Below are 6,649 nucleotides of genomic sequence, written 5' to 3'. Positions count from 1 at the left end.
CTTGCTCCTCTTGTTGTAACTCAGTTCATCCTATAGACTCACAGTTTGTAGGCCCATGAGACTGCCTGTCTTGAAATAAGCACACAGGTATTGTTCAGCCTGCAGCCCTTTCCTCTCTCAACAGAACAAAGACAAAAAATATAATAAATAAATAACCCCCAACATAAAACTTAGCAGACAAAACAAGATGCCTGGCCAAACCTAGCTCTCAGGGTGGGGGGGCTGACAGTTGATTTATACTACTAACACAGCAGTAATTCTCTGTGCTACAAAAGAACTACATGGTTCAGCTTGTTTGCTCTCGGGGATGGTGCTGAAATCCCCTAGCCACATACTCAGGAAGGGATCCTTTTAACAAAAAAGCTTTGCTCTTTGCACCACAAATATTGTACGTAGCTGATACTGCCGTTCCATTATGCTCTTGAATGGGATTGACTGTACTGATGTGGCAGTGGTGTGCTGACAGCAGAATTCAGCCCCAGTTTGATGGGACAAGGCAAACACACAGATCTGGCATTACATTAAGGGTGGCTAATATCAATGAGTAGGTCCCTGTGGACATTACTAGCTCAGAGGTAAACTCTGCTGATCCAAATTCAAGATACTAGTCTCAAGGAAGATGTCATATTAGGACGCTGGGAGAAAGGAAAGAAGGGTTCGGAGGCTGAAGTCACTGGTCCAGCAGCCACAATTAGAGCTTACCATAGTTCTAAGGTTACATATACCAGTGGGGACTCCAGCTGTATGGGGAAACAAGACCGGAAGGAATACAAGGAAGAAACAAGGATTTGATGGTGTCTGGAGGAGCCCATCTCCAGACAGACCCAACATGAGTGAAGGTGGTGTTCATGTGCACAAGGATAGAGAGGACAGATTTTGTGCTTGCAAATGTTTAGGGAAGCTCTGCCCTTTTCTTTCCAGAAAGTAAAAGGATAGCCTGTTTTGCATAAAACAAAGGAGAACGGGAGAATTTCCATGCTGGACTGTTCTTACTCCACCTGTGCAAATACCTTTGTATCCATTGGCAACAAATCTGGAGGGTCCATCTGCTTCCAACCAACAAACCAACACCCACTGATTCAACCTTACATGCTTTTAGTCTATGTCCTCTCATTTTACCAGATCATAGAAAGGGAGGAGGAGGGAGAAATACAGCAGATTTACTCTAATCCCTGAATGCAGCTTTGGATCTGCTTTGTATGGTCTCAGAGCCACCCCCTTGTCTATATAAACAATACCCTGTGCTGAACAGGCAATTCCATACAGCCCATGGAGACGAAAAAGGAGAGGTGAGAAACAGAGACAGTATATAGTTTAGGGAAGTGTAATATAATAGTGGAAGAATTTGCATTTTATGCCAAAAAAATCCCACTAGTTTTCTTGGGCTTTTTACTAGAACTTGCTGAAGGGAAGCAGCAAAGAGTAATTTTGCAGACTGACACGTTTAGCCGAATGATAGAGCAAAAAGCTTGGGAAATACCTTTCACATTTGAATTTACAAAATAATGCATCTTGTGGTTTGTATCAGCCTAGCTTTCTACATGTCTAGGATTTAAATATAAATCTTTGCCAAACATAAGGAGCTTTTAAGGGTGTTGATCACATAGCCCTTTTTACAGTGTGCGAAGTGATTTGAAATCATTGGGGAGCATTAATACCTTGCAGGGAAAGTTCCGGATTAGAAGACTGCAGTTTGCAGCACTGCTAAGACATATAAATCACATCAGCTATGGGGGAATGTGATGATTTGAAACCATCAGGTTTGAAAATGGAAAAAAGATGTGATCTTGAAAGATTCAAACTGCTTTGAATATGCTGAGCCCAAACCTACAGCTCTGATTGAGACATATTCAACAAACTTTCTGCTGGAAAACTTCCAGTAAAACCTTTTCTAGCTCTGCATATATTTAGAAACGGTGGGCCTAATTTTACCGCAGTTTGCACTTGATGTAATCACCTGTTATTGTGCAAACTGAGCACAAACACCTTTTCTGATCTAGCAATAATTGTACATCATTTTGCCATCTTTGGTGAGGTGCAAAGCCACAGTGAACAAATGCTTTGTTCTGCGAGGATAAAGAAGTTGGAGAGACAATTTTCTTGCTTCCACAAGATTGCCAGGCTATAATAAGCAGAAAAAGATGGAAAGATGAAGGACACCTACAAAACTGTGGAAGTTACATAAAATGGAAGGAGAAAAATAATGGAAGCACAGCAGCTTCATCTCTACAAGTAACTTCAGCTGGAAAGTAGGAAAACGTCATTGTCTTTATTATCTTGTTCTCTAAACCTTGAGGATTGGAAGGAAAACACAGCTTGCATCCAGTTTACATATTATTTATGCTGGACCTGCACTGTCTGAGGCCTAAGTACTGTGCTAATAGAAAATGTTAAGAAAGGAAAGCTCTAAAAAGGATTTAGGAGCAAACAGCTGTCAAATGGTGATGCTCAGTAAGATGTAATTAGTGACACTGGATCAGACGGGATGTGTTTAAACATTACACTTGCTTCTAAAAGCTGTTGTGTATCCACAGACAAAAGAATTAAATGCCTTTCTAAATTTACCAGTTTTCTAAGCATACCTAAATCATTCTTCTGAAGAAGAATTTTCCCTGCCTTTTGCCATGACTTAATTCAGCTGTAAGGATGATAAAACAAATTGGACCTGTATGTGCAGGTTGTGAGGAGTTACATATTTAGCTTGATAAATACTTGCTATTGCAAAAGATATCTTAGGTTTTTTTGGAGGAGCTCAGTTGCTACCTCTGTCTTGTAGCAAGCCTTTGCAAGTCTGGAGTGGAGTGATGACGAGTGCTCTGCCTGCCTTCCATGGAGCTCCATAGAAGCTTGGACAACAGCGTTTTTCAGGTTTCTGATGTCCTTCTGCCATCTGCATTTGCACTGCCAAGATCCTGCCAAAATGACCGAGTACATGCCATTTCAAAGAGGGAGGGTGGAGTGTGCTACCAGCAAAAACTCATACATGGATGCAGAGTCAGACTCTCCTTAACCATCTCCCTCACAGAGGACTTGTATGTATAAATGCTTATTGATATGGAGATAATGCTTATCAATGTGTATAAAAGCTCGTACATACAACACTTACATAACATGCTCTAGACTGATGTTAAACACTCTAGAATTATAAATGACACCTTCCATGCAGCCTTAATTTGGTTCCTTGTGTATGTATGTGCAATGGAACATAACCTTTAATTAAATGTTCTTTGGTTTTGGTTTTGTTTTTTTTTTTCACAGGATCTTGTCATATGGTGAGAACAGTGTTAAGAAAAAGAAGCAAGACTGGGAATTAGACTCTTCGCTTAGTTTGCTCTACCATATAGGAAATAAAATTTCTGCAAAAAGAGCAAAGGCAGAAGACTGCAGGAGAGAGCATGTCTTCTTTTGGACTAAAGCAAACAAATATTACAAAATAAAATTTGGTTGTGTCCCTGCTGCCACTGCTAGAGACTTCCTCCCTGACAGTAACCACAGTTTCTTCAGTCTGCTTCACGGACAGTGAATCAACAGTTTGGACTTCACAGGGCGGAAAAGAAGTGTACGAGTCAGTATAACACGGGCCAACATTAGAGTGCCTGGCAGCTCTGAAAATTGGAAAAGACTAAGTCTTTGTAAGAATAGGAAGGCACAGAAACAGGACATGACATCCAGTAGGATTAGGTACCTATTAATATCATTAATATCCTAACTCTATGTGATATGATATAGTTCTTCCATAATAGAAAATTTGCATTTGGCAAAATTCCCCTTGCGACAGTTTTTAGGCTCCTCTCCAACACGTGAAACACCAAAGTCTTCCAAAAGACTAGTTACTCTACTTGAAAACAACAACAGAAAGTAATTCCCCATTTTTTTTTCCCATTACCACCGGTACATTAAATTACTTCATTTCAGAGATGAGCCAAGGAGTAGTTTAGCAGCTTGTTAGAAGAAATAAGCTGAAGATTTGAGAGCATCTGTGTAGTGATTCCTCAATGCTCCGCTGTGCATTGAGGAATCAGTCATCCACATCACAGTGAACCTGAGCAGTCCCAGGCCTGTGCTGTGCTGTGCTGCACATCCAGTGTGGCCTTCTGCCTGCCTTGGCCACAGGAGAAATGCAGCCACCTCGTTATAACAGAGGAGCCTGCGGGCAGCTCCCACTTGGTACCAGTGATTACACCACCTGCCTGGTCTTGCCCTTATCTAAAAGTGGAGCAAGAAGTTCTCATGCAAATATCCTTTAGGAACAGAGCTGTCTTCTTGTAAGGAAATTTAATAGCTTGTAGGACCAAAAAGAAGGAACATGTCCTTGGAGGGATCTGACATAGGAAAATTTATCTAGGGCCTGTCCAATGCTGTGCAAAAGCAGAGTGCCCAGCTCCCCAGAAGGGACATAAGAATTACTCACCATCGATGTTTCTCTCTTTATTCTGTCTTATTAAAATGGCTATTTTATTAATACATTTGTTGTTGGGCCTTTCTTACTGAGATCCAGAAAGAGCCCTGCAGCACCTTTCCCTCTCTCTCTCTCTATCTCACCTCACCACCACTCCTGGTGCAAAACAATGTCTTATATGGATTTTTTTTTTTAAACTTTTTGCTATGTTTGTAGGAAACAAACTCTGACAAGAAAAAAAAATATTTTGAAAGCTACTAAATGTAATTTTAGATTATACTGTCATCTGCACCATTATATCAGTGAAGGAAATGTTCCAGTCAGGACTAGGTTAGTGGTGCATAACATGGATGGACAAATTCAGAGAAACAATACTTCCTCTGCAAAATTTTCACAAAAAAGCCCTGGTGCTACCTGGAAAGCCATTATTTTGTCTACCTGTTATGTAAAGATATTTTGCAGCATAACAGGTAGAGTATGCTGCTTGGGCTTTAGTGGTGGAAGAGAGCAAGGAGGGATGTAATTCTGTTCAATTTAAATCTTTACCTTAGAAATGTAAACTAAAACAAAAAATAGAGACCTGTAAAATGGACTGCTGTTGTTCCAGAGACACAAACCCACACTTTACTTTCTCCAATGAGGGCAGAGATAGTTACCTTTTTGGATAGTCACCCAAAGAGCCACATCTGAGAGCGGTGGGAGGTGGAGGCAGCATGCCTAGCTCCCATACAGTGGACCACTGAGTGAGGAGGATCTTTCCCAGGTAGAGTCAGCAGCGTCCCTGGAGTAGAGCCCCCATCTTGCAACCATAGGCAGGACTGGGCTGAGCACCCAGAAGGACCTGAGGCTCTCTCAGGGCTTGTCATGATTGCTGCCTTCCTGCAGCCGGGAGACCATGTCGCCCAGCAGCTTTCCCACCTCTACTACCCCAGTAAAGCTTTAAACCTGAAATACATCTCATGTCAAGTGGGGTTTTTTTAAACAGTAAAGTTAATGAGTTAAAATGGTAATACAAACCTCTCTCATGAGTGAAGTGCTAAGGCTTGGACAACCTGCCCAAGACAGAGTTGACCTATAGATGAATCCGGTATATTTTCTAACTGAAAGCCATTGTGCTAATAGGTATTGTCCTAAGTTATAACAAACCACCTATCCTGATGTAAAAAGTGCTAAAGTGTTGAAATACCGAAGCCTAAACAACAGGCCCCAAGCCGAAGCTGCTTAGTATGTAATTGTTAACAAAGTATGTAAGCTCGCTAGTGAAAGATGCAGCTTAGGCAGAATATAATCAGTAGTGAGGAGAGAATGTATCCAACTTCCCTTGTTTATCCTTGCTCAAGGCTGAGAACCCAGGTATCTGACCTTGTCAGAAACTCCCTTGATTTCCCCCCCTGAGCCCTGGCCAGGCTGTGGGTGAAATCCAACAGGAGAATGAAAACAGATATTTCCACTCAAAACAAAGGTGCCAGCTATTCTGGCTTGTCGATCTCTGGTATATAAGGCTGGACCCGTTTGCAGCAACTTTGGAAGCTTCACCTACAGGTGGATGCACCGCGTAGGATTTCCCACTGGCTGGGACAGGCTCTCCAAACCCTCGCTGTAACCGGGGCTGCCCAGCCACTGCGGGTCTGGGTGATGGTAACGTATGCAAGTGGTGATGTATTTCTCTTAATCACTGTTCTCCCTCTTGTGTAGTAATGATGTGATGCATTACCCTGTATTTTCCTGTTTGTTGCTTTAAGTGCACTATTCTGCTTTCTCTTGCTGCGTGTTTTCTGTATTACACTGTTACATTATTTGGTTATCACCAGTAAAATACACCTACTCTTTTCACTCCCGTGTGTGAGTTAAATTAGTATCTTTAATCAGCAAAACAATGAGACAAATGTATGTAGAACATGATTGCATGTCCAAGCTGTGTCCTTGGTACCATCTGGTCAATGGTATGGTATCACTACTGTGATCATGAAGCCACAAGACCATGACCTTTATGCTTGAATGGCTCACAGACTGCCTCTGTTGGGGATGGAAAAGTGCATAAATAGTGAGTGCAGTGATGAGACCTGTGATTTTTGCACTGATTGCCCCCTTGCTTCCATAGCCACAGCCACATACATGCCTTGATGGTGTGTGAACTGTCCTATTGACTCCTAAACATTTACAAAAATAAAGTTCCTATGAAATGCAGAAACGTTCTTAGAAATTTGATGGAAAAAAAAATTCTCTTGTAGCCTCACCTTAACCATAGAA

The sequence above is a fragment of the Athene cunicularia genome, assembly GCF_003259725.1.
Source record: "Athene cunicularia isolate RWA chromosome 3 unlocalized genomic scaffold, athCun1 chr3_part1, whole genome shotgun sequence".
Lineage (NCBI taxonomy): Eukaryota > Metazoa > Chordata > Aves > Strigiformes > Strigidae > Athene > Athene cunicularia.
This window is presented reverse-complemented; position numbering follows the sequence as displayed.